Here is a 21,995-nt window from a genome sequence, read left to right as displayed (position 1 = left end):
ATGCATATATAAAAACATATCAAATATGTGTAACTATATAGAGAGACACAAATTTTCAAATATGTTTAAAGATATATTTACATACTTATACGGGATCTAGAGAAAAGGATAAAGTAGCTGCAGCAAACTAAAAAAGATTTTTGACCAATGCTTGGTACATGTAGATGTTTGTATATATACATAGCCAAAATGAATGTGGAAATTAATAATTTGGGATATAATATTTTGGAAATTCTGATATATGAATTTAGACATATACAGTATTTTTTATAATTATTTTATCCATTGGCTTTAGCTACCACGTATTCTATCACAATTCCACAGTACAGGGGATGTTAACTTAGTAAAGGTTTCATTATTTCTGAATAGATATAGCATAGTTATTAGTTAAGAAAACTGTACCTGTCAAAATATGATGGCCAAAAGAGTCATCTGAATGATATACCACTCTTTGAATATCAAGACATTGCAGTGTAGAAGGCAATACAATGTTTGTCTATGATGGACTAGAACGAAGGTGCATCCTAAAAGAGGTTCTTGGAAAAAGGTATCTGAAAATTTATGATTCACTGATGAATTGAGCATTGATTTCACTCAAGAGGCAATAAACAAAAATCAAATGCATGTATTCATTGAAGGGGCAGGGGTCCACTTCTAAGGTTCAAGTGGAGTTGAATAGAATGAACAGTTTGATATGTTCATTAGTGCCTAGTACCCTCTACTCTGGGGTGAATTTCCTCAGTGCCTTCTATTATCATATTTGCTTCATTGCCAATGGGTGTCAAAACATTTTACATGTAAACATTTTGCTAAACACTCTTTATCATAGTTCATCCTTGGACTCAACTATTTAGTGAACATACTTATAACAAGATAAATTTTGTTAACATTAATTTAAAATTAGTATTATACCCTCCCTTTTTAGATGTAAATGAGGGATAAACGTGTTTGTGTAAAATGCCTAGCATAATTCCTCACATATATTTAGAAAAGCATAGCATGTGTAGGGTATGTGTCTGTGTTCGTTGGAGGAGGGTGTACGGAGTTAATACAGGGACAAAATATTTCTGGATAAAAGAACTTGTAGAATGGTAAGTTATAAATATATTCGCAGAAGTTTTATTTACCCAAGTGAGATGTGAGGAAAGTGCTATGAGTCATTTGTATCCCCCTAAAGTTCATGTGTTGGAATCTTGGTCCCTAATATAACAGTGGTAAGGAGGGTGGGAAATCCAATTACGATATTTCAAATGTGGGACCTTTGAGAGATGACTTGATCGTGAGGACTGTGCCCCCAAGAGTGGATTAATCCATTAACGGAGTAATTAGTTTTCATGGGTATGGACTGGTGACTTTAAAAGGAACATAAGCTCTTCCTGTTCTCTCCTCATGTGATACTGTGTGTTACTGTAGAGAGTCAGAAGGAAGCACTCACTAAATGCACCCCCTGCACAGTGGACTTTAGCCTCAAAAACTGGAAGAAATAAAATGCATTTCTTTATATATTACTCTGTTTCAGGTATTTGGTTATAACCAACAGAAACAGACTAATACAGGAGGTTTATTAAAGAACATGGCAATTTTATTCTTTTTGTCTCCTTTCATAATTTTCTGCAGAAGAATCCTAATTTACCTAACCTGTATCAGGTGCTTATTCAGGTTGATATATGAACCATCCTGGATAACATGTACATCTTAGTGCAATTTGTGAGCCCATTTAACTGGACTTACATTCTTATATATACTTATATTAACAAAACATAAAACACCATTTCGACAAAGGTTTTTCAGAATCACATCTATCCAAATAGTGTTTGCTTCTATTTGGGGACCATGTATCATCATCCTGATTTGGTTTTAGTGCTCTGTGTATATCATATCAGGCTGTAGCGCATCTTCAACCTGTCTTCCAGATTAGTGATATTTGCTTTCTTTCTCTCTGTTTGCAGAATTCATACAGCTTCTTGCAGGTGTATTTCCAGCTAAATATAGTTCACAGGTCATGGCTGTCAACTCAATGAAGATTTCCCCATTTAGGCAACTTGCCACAATATAAACAAATTCCAGTATTAGCAATTTTCTTACCAAAATCACTGGTGACAACATTTTGAGAAATTCTATGTAAATCAGTTGCTTTCCCATCTTAACACCTAGGCTTCCTTAAATTACAGTATGTGTGCATCTTCTATACATCGCAATATTACTGGATAAAATCACAAGTGATTAATTATGGAGACATTCTTAGTTAAGTCTAACATTATGCATACTTATTATGATACAGAATTCAGATACCTTTTGTTCCAGTTGTTTCCATATCCCAAGCCCGTCAGAGTAATCTAGCAGGGTACTGTATATTCAATGGACATTCAATAAAAATTAACATGGATTTTTATCACCTGGAAGAAGACATCACCATAATTATACCAGCATAAATAACAAAATATGAACAATTAGTACATGGTATTTGTTAGATAAATACCAGTTATATGTTTTGTGCTAACATTGCCTCCCTTTTTAGAGTGAACTTGAAATAATACCTAAGAAAATAAAAAAAACAATGTATTGTGAGAACAGAGCCTTTATTTTTTCTAGCTATTTCCTTATAATCAGATGGTGTCCTTTGAATCTGAGATCCAATTATCATCATTTTGGGAAAGATTCTGACTACCGATTTAATATAATTCTTTTTTTACCAGCTTGCGATGATACATGGAGGGAATGTAACTATGTCCTTATTTAGTGATAAATTATCTGCTTCATGTAATAAGCAAATGTTGCAAATGAAGAAAAAGATGCTCTGTACAATTTTTCTCAAGTGACACAGACTGTATGTCCAGTAATTGGTCCAAAGTCCAGATTTCTGGTCGATTACTTAAATTTCAGACCATATTTTATATATTAAATTTAGCCTCTCTTTTTTGAGGTTTTGCTCATTTAATAGAGTGCTTCCTATTTATATAATGCCTATCTCTGAGGAATTTAATGTGATTTTAAGAATTATCTTATTAATCCTGATAATGTGACCGCAAATTAGAAGATTATGCGTTTATAGTGATGGAAACTGAGGCAGAGGTAATTTTAGTGGCTTTCATAAAGTTCTACTATCTCCCATCTTTGACAATCTGCCATCTAGGAGGAATTGTTACCTCATACACATTCAACACTGGTAGGTCACCCATATTCAAAAGTTTCCATAGAGACTGCCCCAAACTTCTATATTTTGCAGCTCATTAGCTGAGAGAGATGCTTCATTTTTTGCTACCGCATGTACGTCTGGTGAGAAAAATTCCCTTCACAATCACTAAAGCAGGAGCAAGGAGAAAATGTGCTCAGGAACTGCACTGGCAAAAACAGGGCAAACTTTCTTTCCTCATTATTAATCCATTATATCAGATTGTGAAATAAGTGTCCCCAACATGGGCCTGGTTGCTTAATGTTCCAGACAATAATCGATCACGCCAGCAATGAGACTCAAAATCCAGGTCTAGTAGTAAGAATTAAGGGGGTTTCAATTTTCAATATATTTGATACATTCAGTAAAATAAAGGCTTCAAGTCTTCAACAGGAAGCAGCATAGATGCCATATAACTGTGTGTCTCGGTCCATTATATTTATGCATACAAAATGAAAATAATACAGAGTATCAGATTTGTCCTAATATGAATAATCTTTCTGAAAAAGAAAAATCAGGCATCTCTTCTGAAATTTGTCCCTATTGAGCCACCTTCGTTTTAAAGAGAGATGTATAGCATGAAATAATACACCAAAGAAAATGTTAGTATCAGAGGACATGCAGGTATCATGTTGAATTTAAAACAACTGAACAGTAATAATGCTTACTTATAATCATTATTATAATAATATAATATAATAATAATAGAATTATTATAATCATGATAATATTATAACAAGGAAGATAATATGGGAACATAGAATGTAAATTCTAATTGGTAGTCTGTAGCAGAATCTGGTTTCCAAATACCTGATTTAAGATGCTAACGTATTGTTTTGAAAAAGACTTTCTCAGGATTTCTTTAGTGTCTTATGATTATTATTTTTTTTTTAATTTTCCTTTTTCTGTTAGTGGCCTAAATTTGAACTAAGTCACTAATGTTGTGTTAAAATGCCATTATTAATTATGATATTTTTAGAAATTAGGCAGTACTAATATATCTGTTGAATGACTCTCAAATTGTTATGGACTCTAATATGGGTATCTATATTTAATAATATCATAAATAGTATAATTTAATAGAATAATGTGAATAAAACAGAAAAATGTGCTCACAACACACATTTATCATACTCTTCCTGGGAGATAAGGAAAACCACCAACAATCTATTTAGAAGAAAGTAGAGTAAGCACTGTGGTAGGCACAGTTAGAGATACAACATAGGCCAAATTTGGCTCCCTGCAATGAAACACGAACAACTTTTAGAAATATGAAATAATGCAAGCAGAAATGAGAGATGGAGAATTTCTGCTTGAAACAATGCATCAAATTATTATTCAAATCACCCTCTGTGAAAGTATGCATTATTCGCTTTGTAAGAGGAAGAGGACACACTGAACATGTACTTACAGACTATAATGTTACAAGCTTAGTTTTTTGTTTTTGTTTTTACTTTTTTCCCAGGCTTGCTTTTCAAACTTGCTTTTACATGGTAAATCATACTTAGGTCTATATTAATGTTCTTGAGATATTATAATAGTGTGTATTTTTTCAAATACAGAATGGGTGTGATGCAAAATATTATGGTTTCTCAGATAATTCCCGATTCAGAAATTTTGGGAGCACTTCGTAAATTTCAAAGTCCATATGTCCATCTGCCCAGTAGGAATTTTCAGAGGTAATCATACTATGTCACTTATGCAATTCTGATGTTTACCAACCTAACTTTCCTTTTGCTACTTTGACAAATCACCACAAGCTTAAAACCACACAAACTTATTTCCTTACAGATCTGGAGATCATAGTCTGAAAATGGGTCTCACTGAGCTAATGTTAAGGTTTTAGTAAGATCTAGGGAGAATCTGTATTCTTATCTTCTGCAGCTTTTAAAACCCCTTCCTCTATCTTCAAAGCCACTAAGGTAGCCTCTTCAAATCACTCTTTCTTCTTGCATACATGTTGCCTGTTTTGATTCTGACCTCTTTTAACGTCTGTTGTGAGTATTTTGAAGGCACCTTGATGGTCTAGCATAATCTTTCTGCCTCAAGATCCTTAACTTAATCACTTCTGCAAAATCCCTTTTGTAATTAATGTAAGCTAACATGTTCCAGTTTTGAGAGATTAGGACTTGGACATTTTTGAGGTGCCATTATTTTGCCTACCATAAAAAGTTTTGATACAGCTTGATGATGCTGCCCGACAATTAAATTCTATATTTCTATATGTCCATCAACATTTTTGTTAATACATATAACTAATTATTCATTCACTTATCCATTCACTTATTTGCTCATTTATTTATCACTTAACAAGCACTTGTTTCATACTTACTGGGTGTGAGACACAGAGCCAGTACATGGAGATACAATATGAATAAAAAAGAAAATACCTACCCCCATGCAACTGTATCTTTCAATGTTGTTCCTATACTGAATTTATGTATTTATTACCTAATAAGTGCAAGGTGTGGTCCATTTACAAATAAGTAGACATGCTCATGTAGCAGACAGAGCATGTGATATATATTGTTTTCATCAAAATTATAGTTATTATTCCAGAAATATATTGTAAAAATATCATAAGGAAATATCCATGAGAATATATAATAGATTGCTAAGTTAAAAAAAAAAAAAAAAGTTTGTAATACTATGCCCTAGGGAGATATACTGAGCAATTGCCATGCTGTTAGGGTGTCAATAAAATCACATTTTGCCAGTTACAAGAATAATGAGCTCTTTTCTGTCTGCACCCAAAGGAGATTAATTCAAGAACATGTATTTTATGAATGTTTCTCACCTCTCTCAATAAAATAAAAATGCTAAAAGTGGTCATTTGGGGGTGGTTTTAGACTTTACTTTTTATTCTCTCTACTGAGAAAAAATAAGTTGCATAACTTCTATTACACACAAAATACCATATCAGACATTTTGTTATTTGGATTCCTGGCCAAGTGATTTAATGAATGTTCAATTAAAGCGCATGACTTTTTTTTTTTTTTAATTATCATCTCAAAACTGACAGAAAAGTTCCTCTACTGCTAAAAATGTCCAAAGTTAAGGCAACAATCTGTTAATGCCATACAAAAAAATGGAAACTAGCAAGTCATTGAAAGAAAGCAGTACCTCTCATTTTCCAGTCACGCTTTTCTGAAACAGCCCCAGGAACCCTCTTCTTGCCTTGGGCTCACTCTATCTGCTTCTCCAAACTTCTGTCTCCCCTGATGCCACCATGCAAGTTTACCATAGTTACTGTGCAACTTTTCTTCTCCTGGGATAGCAGCATAGATGCTTTGGGTACAACTTCAGCCCTACACTACATGAGCACTTTTTTTCACTTCTGTTTCATCTTCAGGTACCTTGTGCTTTGAAGCTGCTCCCTAGATATTTAAAGATCCTTTTGAGTTTGCTTCATGCTTTGAACTTTTCCTGAGCTCTTCTATTTCTCCAGATTTGTCTGTCTGTTTCGTAATCTCTTTACATTTGAATGAAGAAAGTCTAAGGAAGTGATATGACTTTTATGTTATTGCATACTCATGGCTTTATATGATTACACTCTCAGGAAACATGTTTTTATTTTAACAGGAGCCATCAACACCAAAAACCTGTGCTTCCCAACTATGCAATTCAAGCATCTGTTGAAAAATATATTCAGGGTATCAAAAGTTAAACATGATGCATTTGCCTGAAGCATGCATTTCACTATACTCAAGTAAATTAAAGCACTGCTATTGTATTATTGAATAGGATACACAATTTATGTTAGATGCTTTTAAGTCAAGACTCCAGCTTCAAATGAATTTTGTCCTTGTGATAGCTTGTTTCAGGTTCACACAGCTCTAAATCCTCTTCCTACAGAAGCTCACAGAAAACATATTTAACTCTTCTGCTATTATGGAAATTTCAGTGTAAAAATTTGAGAGTAACTGCCTAAAAAAGATTGGAATTTACCTTTGTTGGAAGATCTTTCATAGTCCCTCACAGTCCAACTGTGTTGCTACCAAGTTTATTCTTGTAATGGAGAAAGCAGAGTTTAGTTTTAAATTTCATGTTTATGCTAAATTTCTAGTAACAAATTCTTCAATGATAATAGCAGAAACTGTTGAGCAACAGAGGTATCAAAATAAAAGAACACAGCTGTTGTGTGTTGAATGTGTCCCCCTAAAGTTCATGTATGGGAAGCTTGATTCCCACTATAACAAATACTAAAAGAGTAGAAAATTTGATTATGGTATTTGAATAGTGGGGTGAAGTTTAGAAGGTGATTGGGTCATGAGGGCCCTGTTCTGATGAATGGGTTAATGAATTAATGGGTTAACAATTTAATGGGTTGTCAAGGCATTGTTCTGATGGCTTTATAAGGAGAGCAAGTGAGCACATTAACTCTTTTGCTCATGCCATGCTCTCCAAGTGATTACCTGCCTAGCCACAGGACTCTGTAGAGTTCCCGCCATGAAGAACGCCTTACCAGACATGTTCTCGAGATCTTGGACTTCCAGCCTCCAAAACTGTAAGAAATGAATTTTATTTCCTTATACATTACCCAGTTTCAGGTATTCTATTATAAGCAATAGAAAACGGACTAATAAAACTACATAAAAATTGTGTAATGCTAAGAGGATTTTCACTTGAGGCAATAACCGCTGTTATGAGAAGTTTTATACTCAAATGGCTGGAAAGAGAATCAGACTAGGAGAGAAGGACATTACAAATTATCTAAAGCCACAACCATATTTTACAGGTTACAAGGTAAGGATATTATACCTGGATTTCATAGCCACCCACTAGAAATGTTGGGCACTGTGCTAAGGGAATTAATCAAGACAATTTTAGTATAATTTGAACATCCCAACTTGAGTCTATTTTAGGCAGAAACAGGAATTTGTTGGGTAATGTAACCCAGCCACAAAGTGAGCAGAGGTTAAGCTGTGTTGAAGATGTCTGGGAACAGCAACTTTGACGGGTTTTTGTTGTTGTTGTTGTTTGTTTGTTTGTTTGTTTATTGGTAATGAATATTCGTGAGATACAAAGCTGATTTTTACCCCTCTTGCCCATGATGTGAGGGCCAGATTCATAATGGCAGCATACCCATTACCACAAATTGCATTTGTACCCTGTGTCCCCCACCTAATTATCCCTAAACTCCCTCTCCCTCCCCCTTTCCCCCCCACTCCACCTTGCAGCCCAAGGAATGTTCTCTCCCTGTGCAAGTCCAACACACCACTGTGGTCTTTCTTTCCTTCCTTCTTTTTCTCTTAGCTCCCACATATGAGCAAGCACACATGTTATTTATCCCTCTGTGCTTTGCTTATTTCACTCAATGTAAGTTTCTACAGGCTTATCCATGTTGTTGCAAATGGGAGAATTTCATTCTTTTTTATAGCAGAGTAGTACTCCATGGTGTATATATACCACAATTTCCTTATCCCGTCATCCATTGATGGACATTTAGGTTGATTCCCATGTCTTGGCTATTGTGAACAGACCTGCGATGAACATGGGAATGCAGGTATCACTTCAACATGATGCTTTCCATTTCTCTGGGTATATACCCAGAAGTGGAATTGCTGGATCGTATGGAAGATCTATGTGTGGTTGTTTGAGAAACCTCCATACTGTTCTCCATAGTGGTTGTATTTTCTTAGAGCTTTCTCTTCCCTCTACTTCATGTATCAGCTTCATCTTCTTTTTACATGTATGCACTTTTTCTAAATTTTCAAAACATGACAGTAAGTGTCTTGTTCTTTTATTCTGGCAGCCTCTCATCTACAAAGAAAATCCCCTATTCCTTCCTGTTCCAGCAGTTAAAATTATAGGGAGGGAATCTTATTGGCCTGGCATATGTTATATGATTCTTGAACCAAGGAGAGATGAGTTAGATTAATTTCCCATTCTGTGTGAGGTCTTCTGTCTTGCAGCCAAGAAAGAAAGAAAGAAAAAACAGTTTTAAAGGAAGAAGAAGATGAGCAGGCGTCTTTCCCATGGATTCTGATGCTCTAATAGTGAACAAAAGAGAAATATTGGATCTCTGAATTCTAGGAAAAATATTTTACACCCAACATCCTCCAGGTCAACCTGGAATATCTGTTACGGAAATCAATTTTAAAAGGGCTGTCAAATCAGTCAAAATCAGATGGATCAACTCTTCCTTCAATTGTCATCCTTTTTTTTTTTTTAATTTTGTTATATGAATCCCAGTACCCATATATAGTATGAATCAATGCCTGCAAATAATTCTAATGGTAAATGAAGATTTCATTGAATTACACGCCTACCTTTTGGAAATGTCCTATTTTGGTTTCCTTTCCAAATGCTATTTTTTGTCTACAACCATGTTTGATGTTGACGTTATTCAAAAAGACCTTCCTGTCTGTTTTGAAACACAAACTAAAATGATGTTTAAATGATGTGAACCTGTCTCTGCTATTCAGACACAGACTTTGTCTTGCTTTACAGTCCTTGGCTTTCAAAACAATCACCTCTGTTGCTTCCATAGACGTGTGCCTAACGTGTACAGGAACTGATGGCACATTAATAAGGACAAGCCAAATATTCTTTTCCTAGCTACCATAATCAGTATGCTAGTAGCTGGAACATGTTTTTAATCTTTAAAAGAAAATAAAAATTACTTCAATATAGCTGCTATTTTCTGATATTGAAATACTTCGATATTTTTGCTTTTTGAAAGCAGAAATTTGGAAATTTGATTTTCATTTGAGAAAGAAGAAAACAACTGTCTGGCCTCTATCCCCAGAAGGAGAATAGAACGATAACAGATGATATAAGTATTTACATATATACATGTACACACACACACACACACACACACACACACACACACACACACACACATATGTATGTATGCATATGTATATCCTTTAACAACAAAGGCTTATTTGTAAAGTTCAGCTTCAGACCCAACTAGTGAACCTTAGTGCACCACACATGATTTCAATTATGGGTTCTACTTAGGGCAAGATAAGGCAGAAAATATGAGAGAAAGGGTTTCATGGATGAAACCAGGAAACTGGGTTTGACTCTACTATATTTGTGATCTTGAGAGAAACACTGTCACAGGCACCAGAACCTTTATTCTTCATTCATAGCTGTAGCTCTTTAGCATTTTAGGGGAACATAAAGGAAAGAGCAAAGGAAAATTAAACATTTCACCAAAGAACTAATCTTGGGAGATTTTATTAATCAAATTATGTTTATAGTGTTATGGAAAAGTATCACTCTTCCACCTGCTACATCTCAGAGAAACAAACATTCACCAGTATCTTACAAAAGTATTAGAGCAGCTTCTTCAGCCCCTTCTCAATTCAGCACCTCTTGTAACCATAGCAACCTACTTTTCTAAAGGAGCAAAAAGAAATGCCCAATTCTGTCTTGTCCAAGGGTCCTGCTTAGTACTTGATAGTCCATGATTTATAGCTCCTGTAACAAGGTAAGCATGCTGTTTTATTATTTTCAGATTCTTTAATTATTCTTTCTGCATTTAAAACTACAATGAGAACTATGAAGACATCAGATTATCAGTTGCACCTTAGTTTAAATTTCTCTATCTTTAATATTGTGTCTGTGTTCTTATAACTGAGTACGAATCCCATCTGAAAGACCACAGCCTGTATCCCCACAGAGTTACATGAAAATATAATTCAGTCTTTTCTGATAGACATAGAAGAAAAAAAAAAAATAAGACAGGCTGCATGGTAGAGTAAAAAGAGCAGAACTTTGAATTGAGACCATGTACATCCTACCAGACAGAATTTAGGCAAGTCACTCCCAACTTTGAGTCTCTGTTTTCTCATTTTCAAAACAGGGATATTGATAGGCACTTCTCAAGAAAATTGAGATGATTTATTGAGATTGCATATGTAAGTCCCCTAGCATAGAGTGAGCTGAACTACAATAAATTGTAACAAAAGATTGTAATCACAGTCTTTCCTTCCTTTTCATAGTCACAAGGCAGAGTAGAAAGTGAGAATTCCAACACAATTTGTGGTGACTGATAAATATGAAGTAAAGCTTCAGAAAAATAATATTGCCTCAGATATAACCAAAATTTCTGTTAGTGTGTTGGCATTAGTTCCAATGTGACAAAGCCCAGGTGTTACTTCCATTAGCAACTGGGTGACTCTCTAATAGTCTGTAAATCTTCCGGCCAGCTCCCAGTACATCTCCTCCTTTACCAAAATCTGGAAAGGGCAGCTTGATAATGTAGCCTCAGTGAGACTTCTAGAGTGACTATGATGCTATAAACCTTTTAAAGGAACTGGTCTTTTACATGCCTTGTTCCAAATTCTCTACAGTTACCTTAAGAAAGCAGGTTCGCAAACTTGGTATCATCACACATCAGTGTTTCCCTAAATATCTTTTGCTGTTTTGTAAAGCAGAAACAAACAAACTGATGTGAGCTCTTGTACTTCCCGCTGCTGATAGAACAGAATGTTAAAGCACAAAAGCTATCAATGTCTCCCAAGAATTTCTCTCCCAGGTACTTAAGAGACTTTGCAAATGTCACCAATGCCTCTTCACGTTTCCTTTTCCTAAGACAAGTCCTGGATATCTCCAAATTCCAAAAGGTTAGATGTGCAAAAACAACTTTAGAGCAGCCTCTAGATTACTATTTTAACAAACATGTTATATTCTGAGAAATGAATTGTAAGCCACCAAGGTCATGCTGATATGTTAGTAGTTATTTTCTAGCTGTTATAGGGAGAGGTAGCTTACAAATGGCTCTGCATTCTATGTCAGCTGACAAGAGTTCTAATCCCAGCTCTGTCTCTGGGCAATTATGTGAACTTATGTAAATCATTGAATAGCTCTGGACCTAAGAGCCCTCATCTATGCAGACTAAATTATTTCTGAGCTCCCATCCAGGACAAAGATTCTATGATCTATACCCTCAATTTGCTTCTGCTCTGGTAGCAGGCAGATTGAATGCTTTTTCAGAAGTGCTAACCATCCTTCCTGAGAACACTTATACACAAGGTTATTAGGTAAATAAAAAAAGAGTTTCTGTTTGCAGAAAAAAAAAATCTCTTGGCACTATGGCTTCATATTAATATTTAATGCTTTAATATTATAAAGTCCATGCACATAATGTGTTCTGTTTCTTTCATTTATTCAGCAAATGTGGGTTTTGTGAGCATGATATGCTAGACCCCTAACCATCTCTCAGTCACTGGGCTCTATAAATACCCCCAAAGTGGAGACACCATTTGAGAATTGTCTTTTACTTCTAATTATTTAACAGTGATTTTGTTTTTGTTTTGATACCCAAATTACATTTATTTTCTGATTATTTTCACATTCAATATATATTGCACGAGCATCTATGGTGAATCATTTATTCACCAATTAAATTACCGTTGAATAATATGATGACGCTGGTTTACCAGAAATGCAGCCATTTTTCATAAGTGAATTTCTTCATTGACATAGATCTAGTATTGCTCATGCTTTATGATGCCAGTAATGTAGATCACAACTACTAGTGCCTTCCATCCCTGTGCACCACAGGACAATACAGTTTAAATTCATAACTATCAAGCATCAGACAGGATTTTCATAAGATTTCATTGGAGCAAATTGCTGGATATGGTGCAATAATATCTGCAAACTCCTGACATCCTGGGCTCAAGATGACTGACGACAGACTTGAGGCTAATCACTTCCATAATTTTACCTTAACTGCGGCTATGAAAATACTAAGACAAAATTTGCTAATGATCCATGTGAGATACTTTGTCGGGGCAAAATGTTGCAAGTGGTATACTTATACATGCAGTCACTGAGACAGGTGAATCCTGTGCATATTCAGATCTGTTTTTCTATATCTGTTTTTTACTTCATGTTTTAATTTATTAGGATTATTGAGTCCCCTTATAAAACCTGGCATTCATAATCACAATAATAACAGATTTTGCAGAATTCATTTATAATTAAGAAGGCTGAACTAATAGACGTATATCCAATCTTAACTAGGAAACATGATGCTTTCCTGTACATTAATTGCCCATGGAAAGAGAGAGCTCAAGGTCGAGGGCATCTAGCTTATTATCTCAGGGATCTTGTAAGAGTACCAGGTGCATCATCAATAACCCCTGGAGAAGACATGGAGAAAGAGGTGGCTCATCTGCTTATACCCAATAAAATACATTGCTTTTAATACTATTGTCATCTATGTGTTACCTATAATAGGTCAACCACTCTGTTGTACATGATACATACAAAGGCGGCAGAGCTAAGGACTTTGTCTCAAAGACCCGAAACAGTGCAGAAAACAAGAAAATAATTAGATACCAATTAGTATGTTAGTGCTCTTTTACAAGACATGTAAATCCCTGCAGTGCTGCCCACCTCTACATAAGGAGGTCAGGGAAATCTTCACTGATAAGGAGAGTGAACCATTCTTTGGATACCCAAAAGAAGGTGGCCAGATGGACAGAGAGACATCATCCTAGAGGCAATAGCAAATTAAAAAATTTACATTTTGACTTACCGCTACAGACTTTTGTGAATGTGATCAACTTGAGTCAGTCATTGAAAGTTGTTTCTTAGATAAGCAATTTTCCTCATCAGTAAACCATAACAGAACTTAGGCACAAGGTTGCCTTATTATAGTATTGTTGAAATGCAATACTAGAAACTAGCTGGTTTCTCTTCCCATCTTTCTATCTTAGCATCCCAGCAACTATAATATATGTGGATCAAGTGAGTAATAAAGGGTTCACTCAAGAACAATAACAGCTATATATATATACACACACACTGACATACATATATATGTATGCCTGTGTATGCATATGAATACAGAGATAGGTATACTTAGTTCTTGTCCCTGGGAAGCGTTCATAGATAAACAGAAAAGATATTAACGCTAACAAAAACGTCCAGTGCTATGTGACATGACTTAGTAGGATTACACAGAAGGCGCTTTAAGAGCACAAAGGAAGAGATACCTACATGATCTCTCAGGCCCTGTTTTAAGTCAATGTTTTTATGACTGTATGAACTTTTGCATAATTTCTCTCCAGTCAATGATAGAACACAATAAAGAATTGATGTAAAATGTACGATATATCCAGATGGAGACGGCCAGGTAACCTTCAAACTGCAGAGTAACATTCACACTGCAAACCAAATTAAACATTTATAGAGAGACTGATTTCAGAATTGTGCACATGGTATATACCCCACATGCCTTCTTGTATATATATATCCACTAACGTCACTGATCAGAAGCATGTGGATGAGCAAATCTAAAATTGCTACCAACGTATTATTAGAATTAGTTAAATGCTTTCATTTAGACAATGCCAACCCACTAAAACTCACTGGAGTTTGTAGAAGTCTTAAAAATTTCTCTTGGTAGAGTTAAATATGGGTTTCCATAAATAGAGAAGTCAGAAAAAAAAAACTGTTTTACAAACAAAAGAAAAAATTATGCAAAGGTATAAAGCTACAGACTTTAAAGAGAGAATATTAGAACTAAGAAAAAATATACACTACTTTTACTGTATGAAAGAATGAAAACTTATTAAAAAGATCTCAAGATGGAGATTGTGACCATGCATAGTAATGTGGATAATATAATCCAATATTAGACATGGTTAAGCATAAAGTTACATTTCTTTACAGTCTGGACATTTCAATGTTATCATATTTTGTTTCCATTCATTTATTTGTTCATCTTTCCATTCATTCAGCCTTAATTAGACCTATTTTATGCACATTCGTTGAACATTTATTAAGAGTTTATATACGCTGGCAACTCTGCTACATACTGGGAATGCTGAGGCTCCCTTTAAGGAGAATGGACAACAGAAATACCATGTGAAATTACTATGTGAGAAGTAATTAAATGTTGTCATTGGTGCATCACTTTACTTTTTATTTGTCATGATTTTGTTGTTGGTGTTAATCAGACTAAGTTGATATAACTCTGGAGTATCCACAAGCTACAAGTGGTTGTTGTTGAATTTGCTTGCTTGAAGGGAGAAGGGTGTACATGACCCTTGCTATTACAATTACACTTAAGTGATTACTAGAAAATGTGATTATGTTTCCATCCACCTCATATGTAATAGTTCTCCAAACTCAAAATTCTGAAATGAGATTCTACTTTTTAACTGTCAAACCATACTTGTTGAAGTTTACAGAAAGAGACTGCTTCAACATTGTTTTTGTCCATCTAGTTCATATAGAGCTGAAATGCTGTTATTTAAAAACTTGCCCAGCTCAAACACTTCCGAAATACCATCTGATATTCTTGTCTTTTGAATTCATCCTTCATGCTGATGTTAAATCTCAAGTATTCTCTCACAAAGACAAATTTCTGAGTTTTTAACTTCAAAAGCCTGAAAGAAAAAATACACACAGTCTCCTAAGCACATCAAATAGCTTTTTCCAAAGTACACTTGATAGAGGGGAGATGACACTCATATCCTGATGACAATAAGAACTGAGAGAAAATAAACATTCCACCACATAGTTGCTTGAATGAGTCAACCAATAAATAAACATTTATTTAGTTATGTGCCTTTCAGTTTTTACTAAAAAAAAAATAATAATAATCAAAACCAATTAAACATGTTAACTACTTACCACTTAACCCTTTGCACATTTTATAAGTGTATATTTTAAAAAGGAATTCATTCTACTTAGTGTTGGTAGAGTAATCTTTCAATATCTTACACATTCTAACAGACCAGTAGCTTGAAATATAAAATAGAGATTATCTATATAACAGATTTAGCTCTGCCTACATGATATTGCTTTGTGTGATACAATGAAATGCAAAATGTATAAGACTCAACTTCTGCTATATGTGTGCTGATTATTTAACTGTGGAGGCATGTCTAGACATGAGTATCTATGATAGAGGACTGGCATGTGCTAAGAGACTGTTGATAAGTTCAGTTGAGTAAGAGATTTTTTCTCAATGCTAGAGTTAAAATTCTCAATGATTTTTCTCTTTCTACACAAGCTATTTTATTATTTAGAATAAGATTTTGCTCAGAGTACATGTCTGCCTCTTTAATATTATTAAATGATTATTAGAGGCTACAGCATAGGGAGCATATAAATAAAATGATATCAGGGGTGTAGCAGTTTCAGTAGAAAAGAAGAATTGCTTTGAGCAGAGTTAGCTCAAAGAAAAACAGCAATAAGGGCCTATGGTAGAAGAAGCTGTCACAGAGAATACAGTATCTCAGATGTCACAGGTTACTGGGCTCTTGGAGGGCTGATGATGAAGTAAGGACAAAACTGATTCTATACAATGACTGCTGTGGATTGATTGAATTGTGTCCCCCAAATTTCATATATTAGAAACTTAATCATCATTGTAACTGTCGAGGTTGGGAAATTTTATTATGGTAATTGAAATGTGGGGCCTTGGTGAGGTGATTAGATTGTAGGTTCATGCTATAGTGAATGGATTAATAATGGTGGTCAAGGGTGTGGTTCTGAGGGCTTTAATAGGAGAGTGAATGACGAGGTTAGTCTTTCTCTCTCACTCTCTGTTTCTATCACTTTGCAAAGTGAGATCAGTGGGTCACTGTCACCACCACCAAGGCTCTCATCAGTTGTGTTCCTGGACATTAGACTTCTCAGCCTCACAAACTGTAAGCAATAAATTTCACTTTCTTAAAAATTACCCAGTTCCATGCATTTTGGTATAAACAAAGGAACTAATGCAATGACTCAAAACTGTAGGCTTAGAAATAAACTCTCTCCCTAAAGTCAACACTACCATATGTTTGTCAGAACCACTTTCTAGCAAACATGGAAATCATCACTGAGGAGATTCCAAAGGGTATATCATTTGGCTTTGGTCCACAGGTTTGGAATATGGACAGGGTTTTCTGAATTCTCAAAGAGAAATAAAGACAGAAAAAGGTTTATTTCATTTTACCACAGCTTTGACCTTACTTGCTCCTTATAGGAGCCCCACTGCAATGAGGAAGGAGCCAAAGTGACAGTGGCATGATCATAATAAATAAAAATAAATAAATAAATAAATAAATAAATAATCATTGTCAAAGCTAATATCAAGGAGCTTTCTCCCATGTTTATTTTAGAAGTTTTACAGTTTCATGTCTTATGTTTAGATCTGTGTATGATGTAAGATAAGGGTCCAATTTCATTCTCTTATATGTGAGTATTCAGTTTTCCCAATATCATTTATCAAAGACACTATCCTTTCCCTATTGTGTCTTCTCAGTAGCCTTGTCAAAAGTTAGTTGACTGTAGGGCTGGCTAGTTAGCTCAGTTGTTTAGAGTGTGGTGCTGACAACACCAAGATCCAGGGATCCCTGTACCAGCCAGCTCCCAAAAAAAAGAAAAAAAGAAAAGAAAAAAAAATGGTTGACTGTATATTCTTGAATTTATTTCTGTGCATTCTATTCTCTTTCATTGGTCCATGTCTTTGTTTTTATGCCAATACCATACTGTTTTGATTACTATAGCTTAGTAATAAAACTTGAAATCAGAAAAAAAAAAAAAAAGACTGACACACTAGGAAAATTTGAATTTTTGTTTAACAGGGAGTGTGGATCATTCTTCCTAGGTTAGTTTTTCCTACTGGAGGAACTGAGAGAGGGAGGGAGGAAGGGAGGGAGACAGAGACAGAAACATATATATATATATATATATATATATATATAGAGAGAGAGAGAGAGAGAGAGAGAGAGAGAGAGAGAGAGAGAAAGAGAGAGAGAGAGATTAGTTAGTAATAAGTGTACCTCTTTCAATCCGAATGGGCTGGAGTTGCCTTCTCTAGTGGATGTTTAAGTATAAAACAGGTGGATTATATGGGGACATTTTTTTTTTTAACACAGTGGTTTTTCTCAATATTTCTCTTACTTTGGAAACACATTCATCAGGCTTTAAAAGCTGAGGACCAAGTATAAGACTAGAAAGATTTAGAAGAATTTGTAATGAGGCTGAGCTAGTTTTTCCCGTTCCCTAGAGTGGAAAGTCAACTTCCCAACTTGGAATCTGGGGTGATAGGGGTGAAGCAAAATGTCCATGTTCTGGAGTCCTTGTAAAAATCGATGCTTTAACTCTTCAAACTCGAGGGAATAGAAGGATAATGGAAATGTCAGGTAGGTTTGGGGGAATCTGAAAACAGAGGGTGATAATTCTTTACTTCAGAAGGTTATTCCAGGGCAATTAAAATTCTGATCCCAGAAAGTCAGGGGAGAGGGTGGTTTGAAGTCAAGATTGATGTCTCTAGATGGAGAGGGCCTAAAGCTCCACCAAAGAGTTTCTAGAGGCCTCAGAGTGGCCCCAAAAGTAATAATCAGAGAGCATTGCTAGGCCTGGACCTGGAGATGCCTCTTATTTGGAAATTAGGAGTAACATAGCTGCAACCCTCATGTAACAAGCCATGAGGTATACCTCAGTGAACACCAGACTGGATGGATGGTCAATAAAGAAGGACAAGGTATTCCCATGTCCAGTATGTGAGCATCACCATCACCACCCCTTCATGCCTTACAGAAAACCTACCAAATGGTAGAGAGTTTCCAACATTTTTTCACCATCGATCAGAATTTCGTTTAAATTTGAAATAGTTTTGTTATATAATATTGAAATCACACTTCAAGCTTGCCTAATTTTGTGGCCTAAATTTATACCTCATACAGAATTTGTATCAATGACATCAAAAAAAATAAAACAAAACAAAGAAGAATACTCAAAGATCAGATGGCAGTAAGTGTGTGGGTTGATTTCTGGATTCTCTATTCTATTCCATTGGTCAGTGTGTCTGTTTTTATGCCAGTACCATACTGTTTTGGTTATTATCACTTTGTAGTATAGCTTAAAGTCAGGTAGTGTTATGCCTCCAGCTTTATTTTTTTTGCTGAGCATTGCTTTGGTGATGCGTGGTCTTTTATTGTTCCATATAAATGTCTGAATAGTTTTTTCCATTTCTGAGAAAAATGTCTTTGGAATTTTGATGGGGATTGCATTGAATTTGTATATCACTTTGGGTAGTATGGACATTTTCACTATGTTGATTCTTCCAATCCAAGAGCATGGAATATCTTTCCATCTTCTTGTATCCTCTCTAATTTCTCTCAGCAGTGGTTTGTAGTTCTCATTATAGAGATTTTTCACCTCCTTGGTTAACTCAATTCCTAAGTATTTTATTTTTTTGGTGGCTATTGTAAATGGGCAGGCTTTCTTGATTTCTCCTTCTGCATGTTCACTATTGGAGAAAAGAAATGCTACTGATTTTTGTGTGTTGATTTTGTATCCTGCTACTGTGCTGAAATCATTTATCAATTCCAACAGTTTTTTTGTAGAGGTTTTAGGCTGTTCGATATATAGGATCATGTCATCTGCAAACAGGGACAGTTTGACTTCATCTTTTCCAATCTGGATGCCCTTTATTTCCTTCTCTTCTCTGATTGCTCTGGCTAGTACTTCCAACACTATGTTGAATAGGAGTGGTGAGAGTGGGCATCCTTGTCTGGTGCCTGTTCTTAAAGGAAAAGCTTTCAGCTTTTCCCCATTCAGGATGATATTGGCAGTGGGTTTGTCATATATGGCTTTAATTATGTTGAGATACTTTCCCTCTATACCTAACTTATAGAGGGTCTTTGTCATGAATGAGTGCTGAACTTTATCAAATGCTTTTTCAGCATCTATAGAGATGATCATATGGTCCTTGTGTTTGAGTTTATTAATATGGTGTATCACATTTATTGATTTGCGTATGTTGAACCAACCTTGCATCCCTGGGATGAATCCCACTTGATCGTGATGAATAATTTTTCGTATGTGTTGCTGTATTCTGTTTGCTAGTATTTTAGTGAGGATTTTTGCATCTATATTCATCAAGGATATCGGCCTGTAGTTTTCTTTTTTGGTTATATCTTTACCTGGTTTTGGTATCAGGATGATGTTTGCTTCATAGAATGAGTTTGGGAGATTTGCGTCCGTTTCAATCTTTTGGAATAGTTTGTAAAGAATCGGTGTCAATTCCTCTTTGAATGTTTGGTAAAATTCTGCTGTGAATCCATCTGGTCCTGGGCTTTTCTTTGTTGGGAGCCTTCTGATAACAGCTTCAATCTCCTTTATTGTTATTGGTCTGTTCAAATTTTCTACGTCTTCACGGTTCAGTTTTGGGAGCTTGTGTGTGTCCAGAAATTTATCCATTTCCTCCAGATTTTCAAATTTGTTGGCGTATAGTTGTTTATAGTAGTCTCGAATGATTCCTTGTATTTCAGATGAATCAGTTGTAATATCGCCTGATCTTTGACAAAGGCACCAAGCCTATTCACTGGGGAAGGGACTGCCTCTTCAGCAAGTGGTGCTGGGATAACTGGATATCGATATGCAGGAGAATGAAACTAGATCCATACCTCTCACCGTATACTAAAATCAACTCAAAATGGATTAAGGATTTAAATATACACCCTGAGACAATAAAACTTCTTAAAGAAAACATAGGGGAAACACTTCAGGAAATAGGACTGGGCACAGACTTCATGAATACGACCCCAAAAGCACGGGCAACCAAAGGAAAAATAAACAAATGGGATTATATCAAACTAAAAAGCTTCTGCACAGCAAAAGAAACAATTAACAGAGTTAAAAGACAACCAACAGAGTGGGAGAAAATATTTGCAAAATATACATCTGACAAAGGATTAATATCCAGAATATATAAGGAACTCAAACAACTTTACAAGAAGAAAACAAGCAACCCAATTAAAAAATGGGCAAAAGAGCTAAGTAGGCATTTCTCTAAGGAAGATATCCAAATGGCCAACAGACATATGAAAAAATGCTCAACATCACTCAGCATCCGGGAAATGCAAATCAAAACCACATTGAGATACCATCTAACCCCAGTTAGGATGGCTAAAATCCAAAAGACTATGAACGATAAATGCTGGCGAGGCTGCGGAGAAAAAGGAACTCTCATACATTGTTGGTGGGACTGCAAAATGGTGCAGCCTCTATGGAAAATGGTATGGAGGTTCCTTAAACAATTGCAAATAGATCTACCATACGACCCAGCCATCCCACTGTTGGGAATATACCCAGAGGAATGGAAATCATCAAGTCGAAGGTATACCTGTTCCCCAATGTTCATCGCAGCACTCTTTACAATAGCCAAGAGTTGGAACCAGCCCAAATGCCCATCATCAGATGAGTGGATACGGAAAATGTGGTACATCTACACAATGGAATACTACTCAGCTATAAAAACGAATGAAATACTGCCATTTGCAACAACATGGATGGACCTCGAGAGAATTATATTAAGTGAAACAAGTCAGGAACAGAAAGAGAAATACCACATGTTCTCACTTATTGGTGGGAGCTAAAAATTAATATATAAATTCACACACACACTCACACACACACATACACACATTCACACACAAACCGGGGGGGGGGGGAAGAAGATATAACAACCACAATTATTTGAAGTTGATACAACAAACAAACAGAAAGGACATGGTTGGGGGTAGGGGGGGAGGGAGAAGGGAGGGAGGTTTTGGTGATGGGGAGCATTAATCAACTACAATGTATATCGACAAAATAAAATTTAAAAAAAATAAAAATAAAAAATCACAATAAAAACATTGACTATCAAAAAAAAAAAAAAAAACCAAAGAAGAATACTCAAATCTCTCATAAGGTCAACTTTGGATCTCTCTAGACTGCTGATAATCTTTTCTTCAGAGACATTTTGCTATGGTAAGCCTATCATATCAGATCTCCTTGATTTCATGCTCTATCTCTGTACCACTCCTGTTTCACAGTCCTCTTCACTGTGTCTTTAGTGTTAGAC

The sequence above is a fragment of the Cynocephalus volans genome, chromosome 9 (assembly GCF_027409185.1).
Source record: "Cynocephalus volans isolate mCynVol1 chromosome 9, mCynVol1.pri, whole genome shotgun sequence".
NCBI classification, from domain to species: Eukaryota; Metazoa; Chordata; class Mammalia; order Dermoptera; family Cynocephalidae; genus Cynocephalus; species Cynocephalus volans.
Note: the sequence above shows the minus strand (reverse complement) of the source record.